Genomic DNA, 14,838 nt, shown 5'->3' with positions numbered 1-14,838 from the left:
CAGCCTCCCAACTAAATGTGTGCTACAGCCAAAACAACAAAACTGAAAGTGAGTGACAGGAAATGATGTAATGTATCCTAGAACCAGAATGCAATTCTCAAAGGAGAAGAGCATCCCATAGTAAGTAGGGGGTGATCATATATCCAGGTATTTGGCCCTGTGTCCTGGTTATCTGCTTGAAAGACTTGCTTTCCACCTGATGGCTGATTGTGATTTCGGGCTATCAATTGTACCTTTCAGGTAACAGTTTCCAATATACCATTTCAGATTCCCCAAGTGGATTTATTTCTGGAAAATGACACATGAAATTTTCTTAGATTACCAGGTGGCTAAGTGAGATTTTCCCCGATATCGTCATTTTTTAATAGGGCTCCTTAGGAATCATATGATCAATACATTCCTGTTTTGTGTCAGGTATTGTTTCCCAAAATAAATCCTCCTTGCTGATAATGCAGAACGCAAGACTGAGATAGTGATCACAGATATTAAGGCTGAAGCAGTGGCTTTAGAGACAGGAATATATTTCCTGCAGAGCAAACAGGTTCAGGTGACTCAGAGCGGGAGTGTGAGAAATCCCACCAAATCCCTGCCTATCCTAGGTTTATATCACCTCTGTCTGATGCAGGTCTCTGGCACAGTTTTCATTTTCTGGTGTTGTTTACAACCAAGCTCCTAGCTAAATCCAGCTTTGAGCTGGACTTTAGCCAGGAACCTGGCTGGTGTAACCCTTCAGTACAGGAATTTTTATTTGATCTGACTGCCTACTATTCCAATAGACATAGACTAGGAACCAATAAGAAGAGAGATCTCAAACCAGGAGTAGAAAGCAAATGATGCCAGTGAATTTGGAGATCTCCATCAGAGCCTCTGACTCACCTATCCCCCTCCCTTGTGTGTTACAAAAGAAGTCTGGTTACTGAAAGGGGAACAGAGGATAAAATGTAAATTACTCAGGCCTCTGCCTCCAACTAAGAGTAGAAAACTGGCTGGTGATTGCAGTTGAAGTGATTGAGTTTTCAGCTGCTTTGACATAAAATTTAGCTATCTACAAAAAGGCTACATTTCTGTCTGGACTTTTCTGATTGTGACTCTGTGCTGTCACGTGCATCTAATTGCTGTTTCTGTGGTGTGTTTGTGTTCTTTTGTTTTTTTTGTTGTTGTTTTTGTTTGTTTGTTTGTTTGGGTTTGGGTTTGGTTTTTAGAAATCACATTTCTCTGTGTAGCCCTGGTACCTGTCCTGGGTTTCCTTCTGTATATTATGCTGGCCTCTAACTCACAGATGTTTGCCGGGTCTGCCTCCCAATTCCTAGGATTTGCTCATGAACTGCGCCCCTTGCAGGTCTTCAAAAGGCTGCCCTTAATCCTTCAAGACCTAATTCAGCCCTTCTCTCTCTATGTAACAGAAAGAGGAATATGCACTTGGGGCCCTAGGACATCATCTGGGACCCACTTTGGCACTTGTAGCAAATATTTTAAAAAAAAGAAAAGAAAAGAAAAAAAACTAAACCTCACCACTCAGGGATGGGCACCTTGCATTTGTGCTTTAGCAGCAGCTGAGCTCTTTATTTGGGAATCAAAGAAACTAACCTTTGGATCACTCTCCCACTATAACCTGTCCCACCACTTAATTTATAAAGTCTTACAAACTTTACATCCTTCCTGAGTGCTTTCACTCATTGTAGCATTACTGGTAGATGCCACACTTCTTTTCCAATCTTGCCCAACACTTCATATTTCAAGCCTTCTTCCTCAATTTAACCCTGTGCATTCTCCATCTCATTCTTGCACTGAAACCTTAGAGGAAGTATAGCCCCATGCTTCACATATAGAGGGGCACTCTATTTGTCAAATTATTAAGGCCACTCCACATAGTTAAAAGGAAGGTTTATTTAGTGGATAACTTACAAATGAAGGGACAGGTAGGTCGCGGGGTCTGGGGAAGGTGTATCATAGTCCAGCGGTGTTCTCTGGAGCTCTGCTCGGTTGACCTCCACCATCCAGGGTCCAGGAACCGAGAGAGAGTGCTGGCCCATCCAGATCTTGGGTCTTCAGTTACCTCCCTTGGCCCCGCCTTGTAGGCATGACAGTTGCCAAAGCCTCAATGGGGGTTGGAACTTCCAGATCAAAGCTGGAATGGCTACCCACTACATCTCCCCCTTTTGTCTAAATAAGAAGGTTCTTACCTAATACAAGACTATATACAAAGGAATGCTTATCAAATATTGTCCAGGAATAATGAGGGATAATGACCTAGATAAGATGGAACTACAACCAATGCGAACAATATCAAGCAAGAAACACATACTAAAATCCAGAGAAGTATAGAGCATACGTAAATGGCATGTTACAAAGATCATTCCAAAAGGTGTCCTATCCTAAAGAACCTGAATCTAATACTTAATATGTTCTATCTAAGATTATATATATATATACTAATTTGTAACTATAACTGCTAGTCTTCAATCCCATCAAAGACCTGAGAAGGAATATAATGGTACCTGAGAAATGGTAGATGGATGCAAGCAACTTTTGGGAATCTTGCAAGAGTAGACCGAGACAGCTGGCAGCCTGGACAGTCACCTAATGTTTCTCAGCATTGTTGGTGCATTCAAATTGGCTACAGACCTTGAGTATCTGACAGACCATTTTCAGAAGCAGGAATTCTGAAAGACCATCTTACCCTGTCTTGGCAGAGTACAGTGGTTGCTTTCCTTGTGTCCCCCTTGTCCAGAAAGGACAGCATTGCATTTGTACTATCAGCAGTCGAGGCAAGGGCAGTTCTTTGCCCAGTAGGCCATTTTGTGCCAAGAAGACAAACATCCAAAAGGAAATGTCTTAGAAGCCCAACATTCTCTCAGGATAAAATTGGTGCAGCCAGGAGCAATTGTGTCTCACATCAACAGAATTCTAAGTTATTTAAATGCCATATTCTCTAGGTCTATGAAGTATTTGAAGATTACCTGTCCATCTGACCTATGTATCTGTAAATCTGGATAACCTAACTAACGTAACTATAGAGATGACAAGCATAGGTGACTATAAATCTATAAGTCTTATCTACCTATATAACCTGAGGACTAAGGCTTCATGTGAACAAGGTAAACAGTCTATAAGCAAATGTATGGTAAAGAACGATGACTTCAAAATTGTGACAATATACAAGATATTTATAACAGAGGTAGGAATATATAGTGCAATATGCAATATTACAATAATCTTAAATATATATCAATATACCAAATATCCTAAACAGAAGTAGATCATACATAAAGTATGACAGATATAAATTTACATTTGTATCAATATACAAATATTTCAAATATGAGTAGAAATATATGTACAATATAACAAATATAGTTCTGTATTTGTATCAATATACAAATTATCTTAAACAGGAATATAAAAATAGTTTACATTTGTATCAACATATAAGAATCCTTAACAGTTCAAATTACAGTGCAAATTATCTAAGGCTGGTATTTTACTAAATTCGGTTACTAATATATAAAATAATCTACCATAATATCTTATACCTATCCATTCCATTTCTTCTTTTCCCTTTTTTTTTAGAATACTGAGTCTAATATTTTCTTCCACCCCCAACCCTATAACCATCATCCATATCCCTGAGAATTATGAAACCTAAGGGAGAAGGAGTGTCGTTTTCTTAGAATTGCTTCCTGCTGTTTAGGGGGTGATGTTATCTCTGTTGGGTACTGTGAGAAAACTCAGATAGTTAAATCTCAGTTAGACTAACTGTAGGTTCTGCAGCAAGTCTTAGAGTAATGGGTAAGATTGTCTGAAATTCTGGCAAGAAGTGTAGTATGATGATGATTATCATGACATCATTCTGGATTGGGTAGAGTTGTTGTTGTTGGGGCCCCATCTTCCTTCTGGATACTTCCGAGATTGCTATTGGAAAAACTTATTGTTATCAAGATGGAAGGTTTGGATTTAAGGAGGACATAGCATGTAAGAAAGGATTCTGAGAAATCAAGAGTAAGCATGGAGAGAATTAGAATCTTGAAGACAATGGTCCCTTTTTATTGGTTTCCTTCTGTCCGACACCAGAGGGCTCTTCTGATACGGGACTGAAGAGTCTCTCAAACTTTTCTTTTAGCAATATGCTTGGCTTTAGAGAAGGAGTGAGCCAATTCCATCTCCAAAGCCAACTTGGCTTATAATTGAATTGGAGCCACAACTTTTCTACATTGATAGAGAGATAGATGTTAGACAGTGAGATTTTAGCGTGTGTAGATTGGTACCAATAGATTCTTTCTTTCTGCTGTAAACATCCAGATATCCAAGGCCTTATGATTTTTAGAAGATAGGTATTTCCATTATCCTGGAAAGACAAAAACAGAACCCTACCCCAACCTTTGATTGTTAAATTTTTCTTACAACTTGTAGAGATGTCACATTGGTGGATGATCTTTTACTTCTCCTCATCAAGGAGTTTTTCCTGTTCGAATCAAATTTTAATTGATTTTGTTGGTATCCATAGCTTTTCTTCTCCTGCAGAAACAAAGGCAAAACCCCTTTCCCAATGTAGACCATATCCAGGTTTTCATTCTGAGGTCAGCACATCCTTGAAATAAACCGATTGGTTTAGCTCAGGAGTTTTGTCTGTCATCCAATGTCTCTCCGCAGCTGTTGTTCCTTTCTCATCAGCATTGAGAAAATTCAAGGTTAATAAATCACTATGCAATCTGTTTCTAGGAGTCATTGTTACCTGTTGCTGTTTATTTAGTATAACCTTTAAAGTTCGATTGGATCTTTCTATGACTGCTTGGCCTGTGGGATTGTGTGGTATACCTGTAACATGCTTTACATTGTAATAAGCAAAGAATTGCCTCATTTTATTGGGGACATATGCTGGTGCATTGTCTGTCATAATTTGTACAGGTATTCCCATGATGGCCATAACTTCTAATAGGTGTGTAATCACAGAATCAGCCTTTTCAGAACTCATAGGAGTTGCTCATTTTGACATCCTGAATAGATGTCAATGGTATGATGCACATACTTTAATCTTCCAAATTCTGCAAAATGAAACACATCCATCTGCCAAATTTCATTTCTTTGTATACCTTTTGGATTACTCCCTGCAGGTAACAGAGTTTAGTTATAGATGGAATAAGTAGGACATTTTTTCAGAATATCCTTAGTCTGTTGCCAAGTGATGAAGAAATCCTTGTTCAAACCTTTGCTATTTACATCGTATTTCTTATGAAATTCTGAGGCTTCTAGCACATTACCTATTAGTCACTGATCAATCTCTTCATTACCTTGTGTTAGAGGTCCCGGCAGATCTGGGATCTGATATGTGTTTTATATATATATATATATATATATATATATATATATATATATATATATATATATATGATGTTCCCTTTTTCTGATTTCCTGCAATTGTATGAATAATGAAGTTAATTCTGTATTATCAGAAATAAATTCAGCAGTTTCAATACGTAAAATGACTCTCTCTGCATATTGAGAGACAGTGACTATATTGAGGGGTTCTGTGAAGTCCATCAGTACCATAAGAATGACATACAGTTCTGCCTTTTGTACAGAGCTGTATGGAATTTGTACCACTTTACTTAAGTCTCCTGATTTATATCCTGCTTTTCCTGATTTATTTGCATCAGTATAGAATGTGAGGACTCCAGAAATTGGCTTTTGTCATACAATGTGAGGAAGGACCCATTCAGTCTTCTTCATGAATTCTATTCTCTTGCTTTTGGGATAATGGTTGTTAATCTCTCCCAAAAAGTCACTGCAGGCTCTCTGCCAGTATTCATTATCTTTCCATAGTGATGAAATTTCCTTATTAGTTAAAGGTACTACAATTTCTGCTGGGTCCATTCCTGTCAACTGGTGAAGTCTTAGTTTACCTTTTTGAATCAAATCAGAGATCTTTTCTATATTAGTCTTTAATTTCTTATTTGGTTTACATGGTAGGAATATCCATTCCAATATAATATCTTCCCTCTGCATCAAAATACCTGTTGGGGAATGTCTGGAGGGGTATATGACAAGAATGCATTTAAGTTCTGGATCCACATGATCCACATGTGCTTCTCGAATTGTTATTAGGAATTGTTCTCCGGACCTCTGCTCGGTCCACCAGCACCATCCAGGGTCCAGGAACTGAGAGAGAGCGCTGGCCCATCCAGATCTCGGGTCTTCAAGCACCTCCCTTGGCCCTGCCTTGTAGGCGTGACAGTTGTCAAAGCCTCAATGGGGGTTGGAACTTCCAGATCAAAGCTGGAATGGCTACCCACTACAGGACTCAGAATATTTTTATTTTGAGATCCATTGTGTGTAATTGTAATGTCTGTCCTATGACTACAAATTCTCTCTCTATGGGAATTAACCCATGAGGCCTTTGTCCTTGTGTTTTATCACAAATGGATGTAACTGATGTCCCTTCCTATGGAAATTTGGAATTTGTACCCATATTTGTGGACACCTATTCTCGTGTCAACTGCTACAGCCCAATCTGGAGATGCACAATTGCCCTGCATATACTTCAAAAGCCTTGGAGAACTGGTACTTAAATTTTCACATCAGCCACTCAACAGACATCCCTTATAAGCCCCAAAGTCAAGCTATAGTTGAAAGACCTCATCATACTTTATGAAACAAATATCCAAATTGCAAAGTGGAGATCGGAATTATTCCTTCCCCCATTATATTTTAAATCATGCTCTTTTTGTACTTAACCATATGAATAATACTGAGGATAATTCGAGGTCTTTCTTCCAACACTTCTTAGCAAAATTACACCTAATTTCAACCTCTAGTTGAAAAGACCTCCTGACTGGTAATTAGAGAGGTCCTGATGCTGTAATAATGTCAGGAAAAGGATATGCTTGTTCCCACAGGATGCTGATTTGCTTTTGTCGATCCCAGATGGCTGAATCCGAACTCATGGCCAGCTCACAGCAGAACAAAGATGCTCTGAAATTTCTAACAGCAGCAAAAAAGAGGAAACTCCATCCACCACTTCTCCACCCACAATTATCACATATGACACTGAACAGCACCATTGATGAAGATGGTGACAACCTGTCGATGGTTTCAGATGCCTTGACCTTCTTGTGTGGATGTCTATGGATTCACCATCTACATCCCCATCCCCATCCCCCAAATCAACATGCTACCCCTACATGTACTACATCTACATGCAGCAACCCATTTCCTTCTTGGGGCCATATCAAATGTCTGACATCTGAGGCTACACAGATTCCTGTGAATTGGGGTGAAGCCTTATTTCCCAAGAACCATTTCCTGGCAATGTTAGCAGTGCTCACCCTACGAGATTTTCTTTATCCCTGCAATCATGCTCAGGGGACTTATTGGGCTTATGTCCCAGAACCCCCTCTTTTCCATCCAGCCATGTGAAATACTGAGGAAATGAAGGTTGTATCTAATGACTCCTCCTTAATAGGAGGAGAAAGATCTAGTTTCATAAACCCACACCTGGACAAACACTTTAGTTTTACAGGACATTCAGATAGCCTTCCCTTATATGTTTTTTTTTTATACAAACCATATACCCCACACCAGAATGTCTGCCCTTAAGGCAAAGGACTCTTAAAGCTAGCCAAACATCCCATGAAACTTGGTCATTAAATGTTATTTCTCCAATAGATGGTATCTGTCTGTCTACTTGACCTCACCTGATAACATACCACCTCCAATGAAATTCTCAATTTACAAGCCTCAGTTTTCATACCATGCTTGGGATAACATAAAGCCTATATTAAGACACCCTCAATGGACACACAGTGTTTATCCAAGAATGGGAGTCACTTTTTGTCCTTATGATGTTCCTTCAGTTAAACTACATGACAGATTCTATACCTCCTTAGAGCTCACTTCAAATCAATGGAAAAACTTCATCTAGGTTAATCCCACCTATGTGGTAACGCCTTCTCATTCTCCCAATCCTCAGCTACACAACTGTCACTCAGATGTAGAGGGCCTAGGAAACTCACAGGCAAGCACCCTAGCTGTCCTTCCAGAGTCCATGAGCTTACACAAGCTAACCAACAGGCTGAGGTGATAGCTTTCATCGTGCCTTCCAATTGGAACTGGGACAATCCCAAAATGTTTATACAAACTCCAAATGTGCTTTTCATATTCTCTTGTTCCATGCTGGTTTCTGGAAAGAGCAAAGACCCCTTGCAGCAAAGGGAGGATTCATATCTAACTCAGGCCAAACAATTCCCATTTTCTAAAGGCCTCCTATCTCTGCAAAGGTATAGGCATCTTCCATTGTCAGTCTAAGCAGTTCAACAGTTCCATCATCCCTAAGGGAAAAAAAAAACAGGCTGACGAGGCAGCTAGGACAGTGTCCCTCAAGGGCCCAGACTCCCCCCACCTACCGCAAGGAATCCATATAGAGCAGCCCACATCCTCACATTCAGCTCCTGACACTAGGCAAATTCTGACCTATTTACATCAGCTCTTTCCCCCTAATAGGCGTTCTCTGTCTCAATTCATTAAATCCCATATACAGCCTACCTCTGAGGACTTACAGTTCTTAAGAACTATTACTGGATCCTGTGAAATTTGCCAAAAGTCAAATACCAATTTCAAACATCAGAGCCAAACTTTTTCCTCCAAACAGGCTAGATGTTACCTTCCAGGAACTGACTGGCAACTAAATTTTACCCATATGCCCATTGTCAAAATAACTAAGTATCTTCTCCTGAAAGCAGACTCATCATTTTTTTTGAGTGGAGGCATACAATTTTCTAATAAGCAGGCTCATACAGTTGCAGATCTCCTTCTCTAGAAAATTATTCTTAATTTGGGGAATCTGCCTCCCTCCAGTGTGATAATGGTCCAGAATTCACCTCACAGATTTGTCAGAACCTATCTGAGGCTCTTAATATACCATACATTTTAATATTCTTTACCCTCCTCAAACCTCAGGGAAGGTGGGGCATGCCAACTGGTCTTTTAAAAACATTCTTACTAATTGTCACTGGAACTTCAGCTTAACTCGATAAAATTACTGCCTCTGGTTCTTATCAGTTCTGGGCTCTTACAAAATATCCATTTCCAATTTCACCATTCAAACTCATGTATTGGAGACAGGCTCTAACCCAGGGCTTCCTAGCCAAACCTTCACCTCTCCCTGGTCACATCTTCACTCCTCTAACTATCACCTTTGCTCTCTCTTGAAGAATTTCACTGACCTTTCCTTTCCCTAGCCGTATGATTATCCATGTCCACCCCCAATTTACATTGGGGATCAGGTCCTTCTTTCCCCTCCAGGCCAGCAACACTCACCCTTTCCCCTACATGGCAGGAATCCTTCAAAATGATTCTTTTAACACCCACAGCTACTAAGCTTGAGGGCTTTCCCCACTGCATTCATCTGTCCCATCTGAAACCTATTATCCTACACTCACTCCAGGGAAATTCCCCCTCACACACAGTGACCCAATGAGAACCTTGCTCCCTTAAGTTCTAAAGGACACCAGAATCAAAGGGCTTGTCACCAATTCTGGAAGAATGAGGTTTCATCCCACAACCACACTAAATCCAACAGTATTGGGAATGCCATGTTTTTTCTCTAGTTCGTGATTCCCTCTCTGAGTTTTTCTCTCTCTACTGACCATATTTAGCTTCATCTGATTTCCTCTCCGTCTCTAATAACATATTCAAATTTCTAGTTAACTACTAAGTTAACTGTTACAGGAACACCATCAGCCATAGAGCCTGAGGTACAAGATATACCAAAATATACCCAGATGGTAAGAAACAATAACCAGAAGTATTTACACTTCCAGACTCCAAAGGGTCTAGACTCTGCAAAACATACTATAATATAACAATCTATCACTGTTAAATGAGCTCAGCAATTGATCACCTGTGTCTTCTGGATGGGAAAATAATAAAGGAAACAGGTGCCTTAAGGTTTGTCTCAGGTGAAAAATAAAGGCCTGATTGATAATAAAATAAAAATAAAAGCATGTACTAGGTTTTTTTTCTCTCTCTTTCTTACTAACATTAACCAAAAAAATTCTGGTAGCAGAGTACTAAACATTATGATATCATGGTTACCAGCTCAAGGTTTTAAATTTCCTGTGGCAGCTGGGCGGTGGTGGCACATGCCTTTAATCCCAGCACACGGGAGGCAGAGGCAGGAGGATCTCTTTGAGTTTGAGGCCAGCCTGGTCTCCAAAGCAAGTTACAGGAAATGAGCAAAGCTACACAGAGAAAACCCTGTCTCAAGAAAAAAAAAAAAAAGAAAGAAAGAAAAAGAGAAAAGAAAACCTAAATTCCCTGTGACTTCTTGATATGTTTAAAAATTCTTCCCAGGTCCAGAGCTGCTTTGGAACTACCTGAACAGGTCAGATCCACTTCAGTTAAATATCATTCAAACTTTTCTGATTCTGAGGCCCTCTTCCCTCACCCTAGGACCCAATTACACTCCCCCAAATAAATTTTTTTCTAAACTTCTTCTTCTGCCTCAACAGCACTTTGTGAGATTTAAACAGCCAGATTCAAGAAGAGACAAAAGAATCCATAGGGCCCACACAATAGAACAAATCAACTACTTCAGGATGACCAGCTACGTAACACCTCCCCTTCTTTATCTCCAAAATTTAAGTGACACATTCTGCATGAGTTGGAAGTATTTCCATAATTACTGTGTTCCTATTTCCATTCATATATAACTCCTAACCTCTTATTTTTCAAAAGTACAAAGAATCTAGAATGTTAGAATCCCTAGCCACTCTCCAAGCTAAATGATTGCACATGCACTGTCCAGCAGCCAAGCAACACTCTTAGTCGTTACAGGGACTTATGTCCTAGGTAATACATGAACAGGGTAATCACATTATTTGTGAGCAGCCTGACCATGTAACCTATGAGCATTCGTGTCTTAGCTACATAGGTCTATATGTCCATGCTCAGGGGGAACCATAAAAGCAGGTTCCACCCATTGTTCTGCCCCATATCCATACTGGTCATTTCCATAGGCTATGTACCTTTTCCCTATTTTCTTTCTTTAATAAACTCTGATAGTGGGATTTGTTGTACCACATGTTTCTCTTGAAGGTTAAACAGTGCCAAAAAATAAATAACAGAGGAAGGAGCAAGGATTCCCCAAGTATCTGTCAGATTCAAAAATTCTGAAAGTATTTGTCTTACTTGCAAATCCATAGCACTTCAGGAAAGACACAGGGATGTCATAACTTAAAAGAGAAGCAGTAGCTTCAGAAGTAGGATTCTTCTTTCTGCACAGGTGAAAGGAACATGTAACTCAGCACTTAAGCCCGAGGATCAAACAATCCTGACTTTGCTAATTGGCTTGGGCTCTGTCTCATGTAGATTTCTGGAGCTGTCTGCCTGCTCTGGGAGAATATTCAGTCAGGCTTTAGTTAAACACTGAAGTAACTGAGACTTGGAATATAGCCTGAGGCTGACTGGTAATAATACATAATGCTAACAGTTTTACTAGCTCTCCTTGCTTCCGACTATAGGAGAGTAGGCATTGGAAGTAGACAGTATGCAAAATTGTAATTTACATAATCTCTCTCCCTCAGAACACTCAGAAGGACAAAAATTAGAATCATCTGAAGATATTAATATGGGAATCACTTGTGAATCTCTGTAAGGGAGAACAACAAACCTTTTTGAATTGCAAAAAACATCTTTAAGCTTTAAAATTTCCCCCTGCAATGAGGGAGGCAGTGCTTGAGTTCCTAAAAGCCTCTCTTCTAAACTCTCGCTTCAAGTAGTAAAAGGCAGCCTGTCAGCATCACCTGGGGAAATCCTTTGGAGTGTGTGGGTGAGAGTCACAGAGAACCCATAGGGAAGGGAACTTCTTACAAGGGAAAAGCAAAAAAGCCAAGCCTTTTAGCTGCAGCTTAGATCAGGCATCAAGGGTTTGGATTCTGAATGATATTCTGACAGCAAGACAGGGTGCTCCTAATCTCGCTAGTGCTAAGATACCCTGAAGCAATGCAAATGATCTGTTAGCATTATATCCTTGCTTCTAACCAGCAACTAAGAAGCAACTAGCAAGTACCTCTGTGTTTGAGTGCATTCAGGAGATACTAGAGTTCCTGCAGTTATGAACAACTTTCTGGATCATATAGCTGTGGCAGAAAGGTGAAGGACCGAGGGTAAAACTTCTAATGAATAAACAAAGCTAAAGCTTGTGGGATCAGCAGAGTTGCCAGCTTTCCACAACTGAAAAACAAATCTGAGAAATCTTCGTTTTGACTGACTCCTAGTGAGATGAGGAAGAATGCTGGGGATGTCTTTCTTTTTGCTGTGAGTGTGTTGCTCTGATTGATTGAAAATAAAATGCTGATTGTCCAGTAGACAGGCAGGAAGTCTAGTATAGGCAGGATAAGCAGAAAGGAGAATTCTGGCAATAGGAAGGCTGAGTCAAGAGTCACCAGCCAGACACAGAGGAAACAAGATGTAAAAGTACCAGTAAGCCACAAGCCACGTGGCATCTTATAGATTAGTAGAAATGGGTTAATTTGAGATATAAGAACTAGAGAGCAAGAAGTCTCCCACGGTCATAGAGTTTATAAGTCTCTGTGTATTTACTTGGGTCTGGGTGGGTGTAGGAGCCAGGTGTACACAGGAAAACTCCAGCTACAAATGGCACCAGAACATGGGGTAAGAAGTTCCACCTAAAAGCTCAGAAAGAAGATTAGAAAATGGAGCTAAAATAGCTCCCTAGTTATCTCTCTCAAGTTACCTGTGGCCTGCGGGCTTGACCTACTCAGTGGCAGGTTTGTGGTGTGTGAGCTTGACTTGCAGCATGGCAAGAATGAGGTATCTAAAAGCCACACATCGCTGTATGGTGGATTTAGTCTTTGCTAGTACAGACAAAAAAAAAGGTTTCAGGGCTACATGCTACTGTGATAGAGGCATAGACACACTGCCTCCCAGAGTCTGGCCATGAGCCTGGTTTCTCCAAAGCTGGAGGTAAACATAGTTCTGCCTGTTGCAAAGCTGAGGTGGGCAGAACCAGCAGCCACAGCTGCTGTTTCAGTCTTAGCAATGCTGCAGTTTAAAGCAAGAGGTTCACAATAAGACAGATTCAGATGAAATGGTTTACAATGTGTGTAAAAGAGTATATAGGCTTGAAAGAGAGATAAAAATGAATATATGCAGTTATATGAAGAAATAGATAGTTTTAAAGAATAAAGTATTTAAAGAGAAAGTAAAAGTAATATAAAAAATAAGCCACATAAGGATGGATTATATACAGAGAATCTGTATTGTGCTGTCTTTGATATTTTTAACTGCAGAAAGACATTTGATTGTAAAGGCTGCTCAGATAAACAAATATGTATATTTTATAGGTATTTTGACTTCAAAATTTGGATCTAAAGCAATGCTGCTTTGGAAAAGAGACTCTGCTTTTGTTTCCACAGAAGGCAAGAGGATATGGATTTGTTCCAGATTAAGATATATCAGGTTTGACCAGCCAAGACCCCCTGAAAGGTCTCCAATGACACCATGGCCCAGATGATCCAACATTCAGAATGGTTTCAAGACGATTGGCTCAGATAATACAGCCTCACTGACTATTCCATAATTCTAAAATTTTCTTTGTTTCCCCATAAGAATACAGTGCCCTCATCCAGCAGGAATTAATATGAGAAGCTATATCCCAATTCCCAAATATACCAAGCTGGCTTTAGAGATAAAATTGGATCACTTCTTCTTGAAACGCAATCCTATTACTAATAAATGTGATCTCTTTCTGAAAAAGAAAAGGGGATATTGTAGATACAATAGGATGAAAGAGTAGATTAATGAATCTAATTTTTAAGAGCAACAATTTGTTCAGAAATGTTTTATATTGCTTTGGGTTTTAGTTTATTAATACAAATTTAAACTTAATTTTGTTATTCTGTATATATATATATATATATATATATACATATATATATATATATACTCTCATTTGAGGTATTATGTTTATATAACTCCTGTAGATTGTAATGGATAATTAAAAAATATAGATTAATAATTATTCTTCTATGATAGTCAAACATATAGTCATGTTAAATATTCTAGGTATACATAGATATAATTCAATTAGGTAGGTAATCTTAAAACACTTCAAAGACCTACAGGGATATGACATTTAAAATGTTTTAAAAATTTAAACTTTCTGGACAGTGAGACATGTCTGCTCCTGTCAGCACAGATTTACTTCAAAGAAAAAGATGGGCATCAAAGACACACCATAAAGAATTTATCTTCTCCTTGGCAAAAATAACCATTTGTGCAAGATACTGTCCTTGCGTGGATTGCCTGAAAAAATGTATTGACTGAACATGCAGGAACCATAGCAAAGTGACCATGGTACTTGGCTTGGCAAAATGGTCCTTCAGGATCCTGTTTCATAGAGGAAATTGCCAGATAGTCTACAGGACACAGAGAGAAGAAATTGAGAGACTCTAGACCTGTGGACTCAAGACAGATGCCCTGACTTTACAGAGGAACTTTGAATTACTGTTCAGGTTGCCAGCTGTCTCTGTCTACTCTGGCAAGACTCCCCAAAGTTGCTTGTGCCCTTCTCGCATTTCTCAGGTCTGCATAGAGAGGATGATTGGACCACAGAGCTGAGGGAAGGTGTCTGAGATGGTCTGCATTTGGCTATGTTGAGGGGGTTGTCTTTTGCTCTAACCCTAGGCATTTCTATAAATACCCTAGAACAGAGAATGTCAGGGCCCATTGGAATAGGTTCCAGGCCCTCTGGAAGTTATCCTGTATTTGCTATCTGTTTATCTCCACAATCTAAATCTTTTTAATCCTTCTAATATTTCC

The sequence above is a fragment of the Peromyscus eremicus genome, chromosome 1, assembly GCF_949786415.1.
Source record: "Peromyscus eremicus chromosome 1, PerEre_H2_v1, whole genome shotgun sequence".
NCBI lineage: Eukaryota > Metazoa > Chordata > Mammalia > Rodentia > Cricetidae > Peromyscus > Peromyscus eremicus.
The sequence above is the reverse complement of the archived record's forward strand: the minus strand, read 5'-3'. Positions refer to the sequence as shown.